The sequence below is a fragment of the Halichoerus grypus genome, chromosome 10 (genome assembly GCF_964656455.1).
Source record: "Halichoerus grypus chromosome 10, mHalGry1.hap1.1, whole genome shotgun sequence".
Classification (NCBI taxonomy): domain Eukaryota; kingdom Metazoa; phylum Chordata; class Mammalia; order Carnivora; family Phocidae; genus Halichoerus; species Halichoerus grypus.
The window spans coordinates 135,015,425-135,031,151 of record NC_135721.1 but is presented as its reverse complement, the minus strand read 5'-3'; the positions used below and the strand labels follow the sequence as shown (position 1 = coordinate 135,031,151).

General features: G+C 46.2%; 1 protein-coding gene across 1 annotated transcript in view; it reads right to left on the bottom strand.

The window, feature by feature from the left end:
- Window positions 1-4,887, bottom strand: part of ZNF831 (zinc finger protein 831) — a 109,386-nt gene extending 104,499 nt beyond the window's left edge. The window contains exon 1 of the mRNA XM_036094409.2: window positions 4,706-4,887. The gene's annotated coding sequence lies outside the window, so the exon portion shown is untranslated. The remainder of the gene's footprint in view (window positions 1-4,705) is intronic.
- Between the last annotated feature and the right edge of the window lie 10,840 nt (window positions 4,888-15,727).

Sequence of the window (15,727 nt, the reverse complement as noted above, 5' to 3'; positions counted from 1 at the left end):
TGCGGCTTGCCGGGCGTGCACAGCTCGAGGTGGCAAGTCACGCACATGTCAACATGCTCCCCCAGCCTCACGCGTCCACCTCCACGCCAGCCCCCTCGCATCCTCAGCTGCGCCGAGAGAGCACGTGTGTGCACTCGCTCACGCACACACACGCCTCCTGTTCCAGCCCACGTGCACCCGGGAACGGGGACCTGCCGGGGACCCAGCAGGGCTCAGCTGGGTACACCTGCCCCACCGGAAAGCCAGGGCGGCAGGGGCTATGCTCACGGGGGTCCCATCAGGTAGGTGAGCCTGTGAGGGGCCCAGTGTATTTGCATATAATTTGCATGTGTTGACACAGCTTTCCCATCTCTGCACAGAGCACTTCCAAGCTAACCTGTTATTACTGCTCCTCCGAAGCCCGGTTTTTCTCAGCATTCGTGCTGCTAACCACCCACTGCCAGAAAGTACTATGCAGTGAGACGGGCCAAGAGCTGACTCTGAGCGCCCGGCAAGTCACGCCAGCCACCCTGGGCCTCAGTTTCTCCCCTGAACGACAAATAGCAGCCTACACCTCCGCCGGGCAGACCCGAGGAGATCTTCCCGCACAGGAAATGTTGGGCTGTGCTTGCAGCCGAGCACCCACCAGAGCGCAGCAGGCTGCCTTACTGGTCCGGGGGGCCGGAGCGCAGCAGGCTGCCTTACTGGTCCGGGGGGCCGGAGCGCAGCAGGCTGCCTTACTGGTCCGGGGGGCCGGAGCGCAGCAGGCTGCCTTACTGGTCTGGAGGGCCGGAAAGCAAGTCTGGGTGCCTAAGCTGGCCCAACATTCTGCCCAGATGCAGTTTCTGAGCCTCGAACGGTGGGTTCCCTGTGCTATGGTTACTAATTGTAGCAAATACATAAAAATGAAGGATACCTAGTTAAATCTGAATAAAATGTTAGTATAAAACATGTCCTGTGCAAATTTGGGACACATACCAAAAACGTATCTGTTGCATACCTGGAATTTTCATTTTAACTGGGGGTCCTGTATTTTATCTGACAATGCTACCTGGGACTTGAGGCTCACTGCCTTTCGTTGTTACTAATAGTCTGTTTTCTCACCACTTTTACTTACACCCAAAGAACACGGACTTTGTTTCTTAAATGTCCAGCTTCCGATGTCAGACAGGGAGAGCAGAGGTTACATGGGAAGTGAACTGAGAACTGCTGAGGGGAGAGGGTAAAGAGGGAGGTGAGGGACATGTGTTTCCTAATTTAGTTAAAAATCTAAAATCTGTTCCTCTTTGGTCTCCGTGAGGAGCCCGGTGGTTATCACTGTGAACGTGAGGCCACGTTTCCTGTGGCGAAGGGTACGTGTGTTTGCATCAACAGGGCCCGTTTCTAGGGCTCCTCTCAGGATGTGAGGCCCATGGCAGGTCGCAGAGGAAGAGGGAGGGCCTATGAGCAGGGGCTGCTTGGGAGGGAGGCTCTCGCTCTGGGGGCTCCCTGGAGAGCCCCCACCCGCCATGGGATAAAAGCCTTCTCCCCCTAGCCCTTTGCCCAGCTTCCTCATTACACACCAGTGGACTGGGACCCTTTGCAGAGCACAGAGGTGATCACGTGTCCGATTCCTAATTTCTGCTCGGGGGTTGGCCTTAGCAGGAAGGGACAGGGCTCAGGGAGTTCCACCTTTCACTGGGAGTTGCCATCAAATGCAGAAGGCTCGGGCACAAAATGTGCATGGAGAGCATCTGCTCTGTCCTCAGGGCATCACAGTCTGACCCTCCAATGGGCTAAGCTCAAGCTTTTCCAGCAGGGGCACCTGTTTTTCTAGAACGGGCAGAGCGCCACAGAAAGTGACACTATCAGTAAGTATGTGCCGCATCTGGGGGTGACGATTTTCTTTCAAGATTTTTTTTTTAAAGGAAAGTGTTATTTTATAGTAAGATCAATTGATATACTATGGAGTGCCATGCAAATTTTTCATATTTTTAGATAAAACGCTAAAAATAAAATGTAAAACTTTCGGCTTCCTCCTTCTTCAAGCAGGGATGGAGAGCATGCCAACCTCACAGGCACAGGGCCACTGCAAGGACTGAATAAAGAAATGCAGGTAAAGCCTTTCCCTGGCACAGCACCAGGCAAGAGTAGGCCCTTCTCTAACTGGGACTCTGATTACCGCTGAGACAGGACTCAACGATTAAGATCTCTTCATCTGATCGTGTATATGAGACCTCCCTGTGCATAAAGGAATCATGAAGCAATCAAAGAACTCTATAGGCTTTAAGCACAAGAGGAAGATTTCGTTTGATTTTCTAATGGCAGCCTCTGGTCAGGTCTCAAACAGGGCAAAAGTCTGAAAGCCACCTGCCTTGTCCGACATGCGAAGACGGGCACTCATCTTGTACATCTGCGGCCACAGACATGGCTGGCCTAAAAGGGGCCAGAGATCCTTATGACCAGTAGAGAGATCATTCACTGCCATGGCTGAACGCAGGTGTTCCCAGCCCAGGACAATCCAACTGTGCCTGCTGAAGGCGACAGGCCAAAGGCACCTGGGTGAAGGACGTGGTCAGAAGTGTTCAATGAGCATGGTGTGGTCAGGAGGGCAGACACACATAACTGAGACTGGCAGGCTCAGGACCTTTGAATCAGCTGTCTGGGTGGATGGAATGGGTAGGGCCTCACGGTATGACACCCAAGGTCAGTGCCCTGCTTACTCATACCCTCTGACCCTTTTTCTCAAGAAGTTCTGAAACTCAGTGGTGGCACTGCTTCCTCAGGACTGAAAACAGATTTGGCCAATGCTCATCTACATTCTGTTTCCCCACTCAACAGAGAGGCCAGCCATGTGCCCCGGGAACTCTCCCAGACTACTCTGAAGAGATTGTCCGTGCTCCTGTCTTGGAAGGGCCAGCCAGAAGTGATTTGTAAACTAAAGGAAGACTATACGTAGGCCTTGACAAATGGCACCGAACAATTAGCAGTGACTCAATCTGACTCCAGGACAGCAAGAGAATATTCTGAATAATGTACGAGAGTAGAAGGCACGTCTCTTCTCATTGGAGGCCAAGACGTATTCACGCTTTCTTACTGACCTAATAACTGTTGCAAATGTACAGCAACAGTTGTCCCAACAGCTCGACTACCTTTGGGCCTCCGCTTCTCCTTCTTGCCTCTTGCTCAAGCTGGCAGCTACCCTGCTGTCACCTCGGAAAGCTAGGTGCCACGCTCATGGTAACTCCTACATTTAAACCACTCTTCAGATTTACAACCTCAGCTCTGAAACATGAACAGGCTTTTTCAGGGTAATTAGCCTCACACACTATTTCAGCCAACATTCGATCAACCTAGCCCCATAATTAGTTCCTGCTAAAATATTACACTTTGTCTAAACTACATAGGAAGATGTTCCTCGGTTATGAAATCTACTCTGTCAAAATCAGTCTCGTTTGGAGATCAGGGGGGCCTCGCTCTTCTTTGTGGTGATAGAGTTGCCCCCAAAGTCATTTTTGTTTATCCAAGCCATGATCCAACATCTTTTTTTTTTTTTTTTCCAATTTCAGCTTGTACAGCCTTTCCTTTTTGAAAAACAAAGCATAGCAATCACAATTCTCCCTTGGCCAGTGGCCAGACATCCAAAGGCTGGAGCCAGGAGATTAACGGATACACCCAGAGAGGGCAAGGTCAGAGAGCAGAACATTCTGGACACGTGTGTGTCAGAGACAGACTCGTAGGACAAGAGAGCGGCTCTACATGAGGGTCGGCCCCTCCCAGTTTGAATGACATGCTAAGGCCCTTCCAAACCAGTGGATGAAACATGCCTGTGACACTAATTAATGCCAGGCAAAATGTAACAGCAGATCTTGGAAACTAAAAATAGACCTATTCCAACTGATTCATCCCCTGACTGCACAGAATTCGGAGGTTTTGTATCTGTTTCTCTTCTGTATGTATGTTAGATTATGGCCTCTTTTCTCTCCCTCCATCTTTGTTGTTCTTCTTTTATGTCTCTCCTTCTTGTTGAGAGGTTTAAACCTTCCAGAAGAGATGTCCCCACTTGGCTACCCTCCGACCCACAAACATGCTTAATAAGCAAGGAAATCATTTCTTTTCCTGGCTCACATGGTTGGGAGCTATGTAATTTGTACTTAATATTTTCCATGCGGATGTTTCTGCCTGTTGCATCACACACAGAACTCTATAGCTTCGTTTCCGATTATGGTCCCTTCTATTTTAAACTTTGTTGATTTCTACTGGGAAGGAAGCCTATTTCATACAGATTAGCTGGACAGCTGGGTCTGATTGCTTCTGATGACTGGGCTTGGGGCCACCGGGGAAACAGGTTTCCCAAAGCCCCTTGGATGGAGCCCCATTCCATACAGCCCCAAAAGAATGGGTCAGTGCTCACTTCAGGGAGGAAGGGTCAGCAGCCTTGGGTGGAAATCAACAGGTCAAGCCAAAGGCAGGATCAGACCTTATTCCACATCTCAGGCTTAGGAGGCTATGCTGGAAGGTGGAGGAGGGGGGATCAGAAGCCCCCTGATTCAAAAGCTCTCACAGGGACCTGAGTGGGGGCTTGTGTCAGAGATAACTACGTGTGCTTGGAAGGAAGCATCCATCATGCTTGCCTGATATAATCACTCGGGAGGCAACAGACAAGGCTCAATGATTAAGGTCCCTTCATCTGGCCTTGCATCCCAGACCTCCAGGTGCATAAAGAAATCACAAAGACCTCTCTCACCTTCATGTGCTCAGTCCACAGGCAGGTGGGGGCTGCCGCGCTCTCCCGAAAACCGGTGGCTCCGATGAGGCAGGAGTATTCTCCCTGCTCGTCCCATCTCTGCCTTTGCTTCTCTTTATGCCTTCTCTAGAGAAAACCGAGTGCTGGAGATTTAAAAAAAGAAAAAAGAAAAAATTGTGTGTGTGGAGGGTGGTGGTGTCGGGGGTGCCGGGGCGGTGGGGGGTGGCAGGGGGACACCGGGGGGTAGGTGTGCAGCCTGCCCTGGTGTGGGTTCGGGTTTAATGGCCGACGCTGGTGAGATGGTTCGCCTGCTGAAGCTCAGTGCCACTGCAGCTCTGTGTGTGGGCGGCGGCAGCTACACGGCTGGGTTTCAAACCATTACACTGAACATTTGCAAACAGATAAAAAAACAAAACCATCCGGTACAAATGGAAACTTCTGTTTTCCCTTCTCTTCCTGTACTCTGTCCCCCCCACCTCCACCTCGAGTGTTGGAGGAGGTGGACGAAGGTGGGCACACGGCCCTCTGGGCTCCCCTGGCCCGTCTCTCGCAGCCGCACACCCACCCCCGTGGCCACCGACAGGCACAGGTGCGTGCGACCACTGAGACCCCACAGCTCTAGAGACGCCCAGATGCTCGAGAAAGACTCCTCTCCAGGGTCTCGCTCGGAATCCAGCCACCGGGAGCCATCAAACCCACGGGGGCTCGGGGCTTCCGTATCTGGCCGTCTCCAACCCTCCTCGTCTCAGAGCTACCTGAGAACCGGCAGGCGCAGGGGAACGAGATGCACTCTCCCAGCTGGGGGCCCTCTCCGCAAGGAAGACCCCGTGAACGGGGACACGAGATAGTCCATGAAAAGAAAGAGGGTCCCACGGTCAAGTTACTCTGGTAACCGTTGTATCCAGTATTGCTCGCAGAGTCACAGAGCACGTTAGCAGGTAAAGGCTCTGAGAAGTCCTGCGATTAAGAATCCTGTTTCGTTTAATCCAGCATTTCCACAGCGCGCAAGACCTCAGTCCACAGAGCGCCGTGGGCCTGAACAGCGTAGCCATCCATCACACCACGCAGGCGCACGCGCGCCACGCACGCCGCGCACGCGCACTCGTGTCCACCCATTCCCGCCAAGGAGCCTTCCCGGGAGTCGGCTACTGCAGTCGAGCCCAGGAGGAAGTTGGCGGAGGGAGGTGGTGAGGGCGGCCGTGGCGGGGAGGACGCAGCAGCCGGGCACTCACACGACTGCCCCACGCGGTGAGTGGTGAGCCTGAGGCTGCGGCTCCGGTTCCGGCGGGACAGGGAACACGAGGGGTGCCGAGGGCTCCCCGGGGCTGCGGACGCCCAGCCTAATGGGTCCCCTCCTGGCTCCTCCTTCCCAGAGGCGCAGCCTGTGGCCGCCCCCATGCGAGGTCACGGGGCGCGGCGGGGCACGGGGCGCGGCGGGGCACGGCGCGCGGAGCGGCCTGAGAGCCCCCTGACCGCCGACCTCTGTTGGGCGGTGCAGAAAGCGGGTGGGCTGTCCGCTCCTCGAGAGCATGACCCTTAGGAGGCAGAAGAACAGAGCATGAAACGCGTCAACTCCAGGAGATAAATTTGCCAAATGGAGCCTTTCATGTTGGAAATGGCCTGTGGGACAGGCAGGGGTGTGGAGGAGGGGACAGGAGAGGAAAAGATGGTGCACTCTGCTGGACTGGGGGCTGCTGTGGCCCATCAGTGCCGGGAGATGCCAGCCCCACGGCCCCCATCGTTGGGCATTGGGCAAGGCCTTGGAGCCCCAGCCTCCTCATATAAAAACTGCTTTTAACCAAGGGTGATTTTGACCCCCGGGGGACATTTGGCAACGTCTGGGGACATTTTTGGTTGTCAAAACGAGGGGCGAGTGCTCTTGGCATGCAGTAGGTAGCATCCAGGGATGCTGCTAAACATCCAGAGATGCACAGGAAGGTCTCCAAAAGAGAATGATCGAGCCCCAATGTCAACAGTGCAGCAGAAACGGAGAACCCGGTCCAGGTGGACCCTCCAGTCCCCCTTGATGGAGCTCAGATGAGACACCACATGGGATTCTGACTAAACCAGAAGGCAATTACAGTATGTTTGAGAAGAAGGAGACTTCCATATCATGTAGATGGCATTTAATTTCTTATTGAGCAACAAGATGGAAACAGATGGAAAGTAGAGTAAAAGCTCTCTGCTTCAGACCAAGATGAGAGAAAGCCTGCCTGCCTTATAAACACTCCAAATTACACGATTTAAAAAAAAAAAAAATGCCTCCTCTTGCTTAAGTACATCAGAGAACTTGAACTCTGTGTGAACAAAGTGAAATGAGTGTAGAAAGCCTTTAAAAAGCTTGCAAGCACTTCGAAGGATAATCATTGGTAATTAGAGCATTTTATAGAATCCATTAAAGGGGCTTTAAACAAAGCTGAAATTATTTGTTGACCTTTCCTCTGAAGGAGGGTAACGGTCATGCTGACAACACTAATGTGCCTACCCTGGTTGGAGGTTTTCTTTTAAAGAAATCTTCAGCCAAGCTTACAGTACAGTCCTCAGTGCATGGCAGATTATTAGAGATCAACAAAAAGAGAAAGTGAAATTAAAGTTCAGACTCCTGTTCCAGCTGACTTCCCAGCCTCAAAAAGAAAAGCTGACCATGACTCACTCTGCGCCCCCATTCAGTGGGACCCTGAGGCAGGACTCAGCGTCCAGGCCCTGGAAATGATTTTCTCTTGGCCAGTAGTGAAGTTCCAGGTGGGTGTGAACTCAGGAGAGGCAGGTAGGGCCAGACCTGCTGTGATGGGAGTGAAGGAAGACAGGGTGTGTGCAAGGCTATCAGTGCAAAGACCAGCACTCTTGCAAAGAGGCTTTCGAGGAAGGAATGACAAGCCAAGTTTCTGACGTGGACGGTGCACTAGGCCCACACTAGCCAGTTACATCAGCTTCCTCCAGGAGCCAAAACAGAGAGCAAGGCCAGGCTGTTAGTTTTGACTTTCCCATGCCTCCCTCATCCACCTATCCACTCACTAGCCAGGACAAGCAATAGTCGCACATCTGAGAACTTCCTGTGCCAGCACTTTGCTTGGCCCTAGGAACAAAATGGTGAAGAAAAAGCAAAGGACAGTCTCTGCCTTCATAGTGCTCATAGTCAGATGGAGTAAAAAGACAAAGATCAAAGAATTATGAAAAACATTCAATTCATTCAAATAGTCATTGGCTGAGAATTTGAACCTCTACTTTATACTGGGCACTATTCAAGGAGAAAAAAATGTGTAAGCAAATTATTATCAACAATGAAAACAACAATTTCATGAAACTCTACCTGAAGAGTAATGCTTATCAGAAGCTCTAAAGCCGAGGCCACCTCTCTTTGTTAAAAAGGAATGGGAGGGACCAGGAGTTAAGGACCTACCAATCTACGATGGGTTAGTCGGAAAGGGAGTAGCTTCCCATTTGGTGATGCATCATTATACAACTCCAGATTCTATGCCATCTAAAGTCATCTTGCACTCCACAATTTCTGTGAACCCTGAGCTTTGGAAGCATTCCCTTAAACGTGGAGGCACTGTTGAAGAAGAGGACCCAAACCATCCCAACCATGGATTTGAGGTCTTACCAAGGGAAGGGTGCTGTTCAGAACCTAGTACAGCTCTGGAATGCCTGGTTGTCTAGTTCCCCACCCTTCCCTGGGTGCTGCCAGGCGAGAGGAGGCACACCAGTGCTTCCCACCACGGGGAAAGGTTTCTCTACACATCAGTGTCTACTGCTTTTTATACGCCTTGCTCCCTTGTGTCTCTGCTTTTTCATAGCTTCCACCCTATTCCCACTGCCAATTCCTGACTCTTTCCACCTGACACTCAAATGTGTCAAGAGAGGAAATGGTTCACTTAGTCTGTACAGGACCTCACAGTTGGTCAGAGCTTGCCCTTTGGGTTTACCCAGAAGCCACAAGCCATCTTACATATGACTGCTGTGGAGTCAGCCAGCTACCACTGAGCCAGCCCTAGACAAGGGACTGAGTTTCTCCAAAGGGCAAAGCCAGCATTCTATGGAGAGCCTCCCTCCCAATACAGTGGTGTTAGGAGATGAGGATCTGGACCAATCTGGTGGTCCATGAGGTAATTTCCCATGACTTACAGATGAATATTTTAAATTGCCATAGTTATATTTTTATTCTAATGTGACTTAGTACAGCTACAGCTAAAAGATCAAACTCGTGTGTTTCCCTTTTCAATAAATTTTAATAGTCAATTTTAAAAATACCAATTTTATTGAAAGACTTAATATGTACATCTAAGTGAACTAGAAATGATTTTGAAAAAAGAATAAAGTCAGAGGAATCACACTATCTAATTTTAAGACTTATTATATAGCTACAGTAATTAAAACAGTGTGGTATTGATGGAGATAAACACATAGATCAATAGAACAGAATAAAGGACCCAGAAATAGACCCACACAAATATGCTTGACTGATTCTGGCAAAGGTGCAAAAGCAATTTAATGAAGGAAGGATAATCTTTTCAACAAATGATGCTGGAGCAATTGGACATCTTAGGCAAAAAGAAAAGAAAAAAAATCTATGCTAAATCTCACACCTTATACAAAAAGTAACTGGGAGTGGATAGTAGATTTAAGTGTCAAATGTAAAACCATAAAACTTTTAGAAGAAAATATGGGAGAAAAGCCTTGGGACCTAAGATTAAGACAAAAAGTTCTTAGATATGACACCAAAAATATAATTCACAAAAGAAAAAAATTAATGTTATATTTTATTAAAATTAAATCATCTGCTCTGCAAAAGACTCTCTGAAGAGGATGAAAAAAGTTTTTTTGAACAAATGGTGTTGGAACAACTGGACATTGACATGCAAAAAAAAAAAAATCTAGGGACGCCTGAGTGGCTCAGTCGATTAAGCATCTGCCTTCAGCTCAGGTCATGATCCTGGGGTCCTGGGATTGAGCCCCATGTTGGGCTCCCGGTTCAGCAGGAAGTCTGCTTCTCCCTCTCCCTCCCACTGCTCCTCTCTCTCTCAAATAATAAAAATAAATTTAAAAAATGAATCTAGACACAGACCTTACACTCTTCCCAAAAATTAACTCAAAATGAATCACTGACCTAAATGCAAAACTGTAAAACTCCAGGAAGACAACATAGGAGAACACCTAAATGACCTTGGGTTTGGCAATAACCTTGTAGATACAACACCAAAGTCACCCACCATGACAGAAATAACCAATCAGCTAGACTTCATTAAAATTAAAAACTTTTTTTTTAAATTAAAAACTTCTGCTCTGTGAAAGACAATGTCAAGGGAATGAGGAAACAAGCTACAAATGGGGAGAAAATATTTGTGAAAGACATCTAATAAAGACTTATCCAAAACATACAAAGAGTTCTTAAAACTCAGCAGTAAGGAAACAACCCAGGTGCCTGGGTGGCTCAGTCAGTTAGGTGTCCGACTCTTGATCTCAGCTCAGGTCTTGATTTCAGGTCATAAATTCAAGCCGTGAGTTGGGCTCCACGCTAGATGTGGCGCTTACTTAAATGAATGAATGAATGAATGAATGAATGAATGAATGAATGAAAGAAAGAAAGAAAGAAAAGAAAACCCAGTTAAAAAATGAGCTAAAGACCTTAATACACACCTCACCAAAGAAGATCCAAGGGCGGCAAGTAGGTATAGATGCGCAACATCATATGTCAATAGGTAATTGCAAATTAAAACAAGATGCTACTATGTAAGTATTAGAATGGCTGAAACCTGGAAACACTGACAACACCAAATGCTGATAAGGATGTGGAGCAACAGGAATTCTCATACATTACTGGTGGGAATGCAAAATGGTACAGCCACTCTGCAAGACAGTTTGGTAGTTTCTTATGAAATTATCTTACAGATAATCCGGTAATCACACTCCTTGGTATTTACCCAAAGGAGTTGAAACTTACGCCCACAAAAAAATCTGCACACAGATATTTATAGCAGCTTTATTCATAATTACTAAAACTTGGAAGCAACCAAAATGTCCTTCAGTAAGTGAATAATAAATAAACCATGATATATCCAGACAATGGTTACATCCAAACAATGGAATATTATTCAGTGCTAACAAGAAATGAGCTTCAAGCCATGAAAAGTCGACCCACTGTATGATTCCAACTATATGACATTCTGGAAATGGCAAATCTATAGAGACAGTAAAAAACTGTAGAGCTTGCCACAGGTGAGAGGGGAGGGATGAATAGATGGAGCACAGAGGTTTTAGGGCAGTGAAAACACTCTTTATGATACTATGTTGATGGATGCATTTTATTATACATTTGTCCAAGCCAATAGAAGGCACAACACCAAGAGTGACCTTATTATAAAGTATATACTTTAAGTGATGATGACATATCAAAGTGGGTTCATCAGAACCTTAAACTCTTAAAAATTGTCTTCATTTTTAAAACCTGGAAAAAATATTTGCAAATCATATGTTGGATAAAAGATTCATATGTAGATGTAGTAAAGAATTCCCAAATGTAAATGTAAAGAACTCTCAGAATTGAATGGTAAAATCCAATTAAAAAATGGGCATCAGACATGAACAGACACTCCACCAAGAGGACAAGCAGATGGTCAAAAAGCACATGAGAAGATGCTCAACACCATCCGGGAATGCAGATTAAAACCATCACTGCATACCTATCACAATAGCTAAAATAAAAAATACCAACAATACCAAATGCTGGCAAAGATGTCAGTAAACTAGATCACACACATCTGATCACCCATGTGAGAAATTGGACAGTCACTCTGAAAAACATTCTGACAGTTTCTTATGAAATTAAACATGCACTTATTAGACAACATGGCGATTGCACGTTTGGGTGTTTCTCCCTGAGAAATGAAAACTTATTTTCACATGCCTGCCTATGCATGTTATAGGTGCTTTCTTTGCAATGCCCAACAACTGGGAACTACCCAAATGTCCTTTGATAAACTCATGCATCTACACCATGGAATACTATTAAGAAAAAAAAAAAAAACCCTACTGATACAACTTGGATGAATCTCAAGGGCATTGTGCTGAGGGGGAAAAAGCCAATCATATGCACTATATGATTATGTAATACTCTGAAAATGACAAAATCATAGAGATGGAGAACATATCAGTAGTTGCTGGGGGGTTAGGGACAGACAGTGAAGTGAGATCATGAAGGGGCATCAGAGATCTTGATAGTGTCCACACAGGATAAAATTGCATAGACCTACACGCATACACACACGAGTGCATGTGAACACTGGTGAAGTCAGAATGAGGTCTACAGCATAATTAAATGCATTGTACAGTGTCACTTTCCTACTTCTCATATCGTACCAGAGTTATTAAGATGTTGCCAATGAAACGATGAAAGGTCAACAGCACCTCTCTCCACTATTTTTGAGTCTGTAATTATTGAAAAGTTTCAAAAGAGAAAAATATTAATTACGTAATAGTATAGGTAATTTATGAATTCAGCAGGAAAATTGGGGTAGCAACACAGACACACCCAAGGTTTGGGACGGACGTTCCTCTGGTGCCAACGGGCCTGGTCCCACCCATGGGCAGACATCCAGTGGAGGTCAGAAGCAAGACTCTAACTCTTCTCCACTCAGGGCTGGGCAAATTTAAAATCACAGTGGCCTCTGAGTCCAAATGAGCCAACTTTCTAAATGGCCAGAGGCCTTCTTTGAACTCAACTGAAATTGAATTGAATGACACAGCAGATGTCTTTGTGATAAGAGCAGCCTCAGACAGAAATACCACATTTCATCAACTCTAAGACACACAATTGCAAGAAGCACCATTATTTTTTGTTCCGCTATGAAAGAAAAATAAGCTGCCAATTAAACTGTGACACAATGCTTTCTTATCACTTAGAATTTTTAATTTTACTTATTGAAAGAGTTCTTTGAGACTTAATTAGACAGATTTTTATCACATATTACTATTGTGCATACATAAAAATGAAAATACAAGGGAAATAAATTGGTTGTTATTCCTCAAACTTCTTTATACTGAGTCCAACTCTTCTGAATCACTTTTCAACTCAGACTCATCAATGTCTGGGTTTTTTCCACACTCTCTCATCCTCTGTGCATTCATCCATAGCATTGATGATGTAGCATTTCTTTAAAGAACCCATAAAAGGATTAAAAGTCATGAGCATGGGGCTTTCATCAGACTTTAAAATTATATACAGTTTTTCTGCCTCGGTTCCCACTTCAGCAGTGTCACTAAACAGGAATGATTTGCTCAAATCCTTCACTCCATCCCTACAACAATGGCATTCATAGAGGTTATTAGAGGGCTCACTGTCCAATCCAGGATCTTCTAGTATACTGAGACTGCTCAGTTCTGTATCAGTTACATGTGTTTGCTGCTGCAGAAGGGAATGTCAGGCTTGGATGCTGGGCTTTTTCAGGTTTGTACAATGCACAGACAATTCGACTGTGTCGTGGCCTTCATGACACACTGTGGACCATAAGATCCATTCTAATTTCAGAAATAATGTTCATGTGAAAAATGTTCACCTTAGAAATAATGAAATGCAATAAGTGGAGAAATAAAATAACGTCAGATGGCCTTAACTACTATGAAGAAAATGAATCAGGAAAATATGATCAAGAATGGCTGTGAGGGAGGTGGACAAAGAGAACCTTTCTGAGGACAGGATATTTGAAAAGAGTTTGAAAAATAAGAAGCCATTGACCAAAGGAAAATCAGGAGGAAGTATCCCTGACTGTGTCTGTGTGAGAAGTTAGATTATGCTACAAAACAAAACAACCCCCAAGTCTCAAATACATAAAACAATAAAGGTTTGTTTCTAATTTATACTTCACATGCATACGCGGGTAGACTGAAGTTACCTTTCTCATTTTAAGACCCAAGGTTGATGGAGAAGCCACTGTCTGGAAATCTCCAGTTGCCATGGCAAAGAGAAAGGAAGGGGGTATGTTCCACACAGGTTGTGAAATCTGCTACCCACAAATGACACATGTCCATCTGCCCATGTTACTTTAGGGAAAGCAAATTACTAGGGCTGCCTAACTTCCAGGGGACGGGGAGTGGAATACAATCTACCATGTGCCTATGAGAAGAACCAATCAGATTTAGGGAACAGCAGTAATGATGACCACACAGGCAGAGAGAAGAGCAAGCACGAATGCAGTGAGGTGCAAAGAAGCATGGTGATAGGGATGGGGCAGAGAGAGGAAGAAGGTCAGTGTGACTGGAGAAGGGGGGACAAGTGGAAGAAGAAGATAGTACCCTGAAGAGTGGAGAGACCTGTCCTAGAGCCCAACCCTGCTCTAGAAATCACAACTTCATCCTATGACCTCAAATGCCTGTAGACAGAATTAAGCAACTAATTGTATAATGAGGTGGTTCAATTACACCTAATTTCCACAACTGCTTTTGTTGAGCAAACACTGTAATGCCAGAATGTGGTTTTCAATCATTTAATTAGTCTTCCAAAATGCTCCAAAATCGGTGTTAATCACAGTTTTAAAATAATACATGGAATGTGTCCTTAAATACTTTACTGTGTCTCAGCATTAATCCTCTAATTAAATATGTTGAGTTATTGATACATATTTAACACCTGGCACTTGGAATTTTGAAAATAATGCATTTCTGAAAGCCAATGGGTAAAGTCCAATGGGCCTTAGCAGTTTTATTTGGGATGGCTAGGGATGGAGGGGCCTGGCTCTCAGAACTGGAGGTGTGTGCAGAGATGAGGCAAGCATTAAAACAAAGGGCTTGGGGCTTGGTGCAGTATCAGAGCCTACCTTAGAATAACACAGCTGCACCCAGGGGAGCCTACGGGCACTGCCCGGCCCCTCTACCCGGCATTGGGTGAATGCAGATGCTCCGTGAGTACTGTTCCTATCTGCCTGGAGACTCTGCCAGGATGTGGCCATGTTGGTGATGCTGCTGAAAACCAAAGGTTGCAAACCACAGGTGGACTGTATCCTCACATCCCCACTCAACACAAGAATACCTGCCTGGCCTCTGCCTGACTACTAGGAGCTAAAGGAAAATGTCAAGGGAATGGGGAGCTGATGGGGACAGCAGCTTTGATATCTCCATAAAGTCTGAGCCACCAAGAGAACCTGAAAAGGCTGAGTTTGAAGTTGACCACCCCTTAGAGCCCACAGTAACATCTCTGCACTTCCAGTTCTTCATCCCAACTACACCAGTGAACAAAAATAAAGAGGGAATTATCACATCTAATAGAAAAATGTAGTGAAAAACAGAAGATATTTTTATCTTGTATACTATGCTTCATTGATTCACTCCCAAAAAGGATTTATTGGGAGCATATGAAAGGCATATTAACATGTATGACATGTCAACAATCTGGATATTGCTGTCTTGGGATGCAAGTTTGCACTTTTATAATAGAGATCCAAAAATTACAGTGGCATAAGCAAGATGGATGTTTATGTTTCTGCTATGTAACAGTCCCGACACAGGCAATCCAGGATGAATGGCAGATGCACAGAGTCAAAGACCCAGGCTTCTTCTAACTGACTGGTTTGCCTCCCTGGCAGATGCCCTGCCCATACAATCCAAGATGGCACACCACCTCTTTTCACGATGGACCAAGGGGTGTGAGGTGAGCACACTCCTACCCCGTGAGGGCTTGACATGGAAAGTGTATAACTCATTTCTGTTTGCAGTTCTTTGGCCAGAAGTTAGTTATAAGGCCATTTCTAGCTGCAAGAGAAGATGGAAAGTTTCATTTTTATCTGGGTGACCAGGTATTCAGCTATGAGACAGAAAGGAAAAGTGACATGGGAGGGACAGCTTATAAGCCCTGGCATGTTGCCCTCGGGAGTTTGGAGTCTGCTGGAGGAAGAAAATCATATGGCCAAATTCCAACATTTCACCCCAGAATGGGCCAAACACCTATGGGGATGGAAGCTCACAGGAGGGGGTAGTTTGGGGACCAAACTCAAGAGGGAGCTACAGTATCTACCGCAAAGGATAGTTACAGGC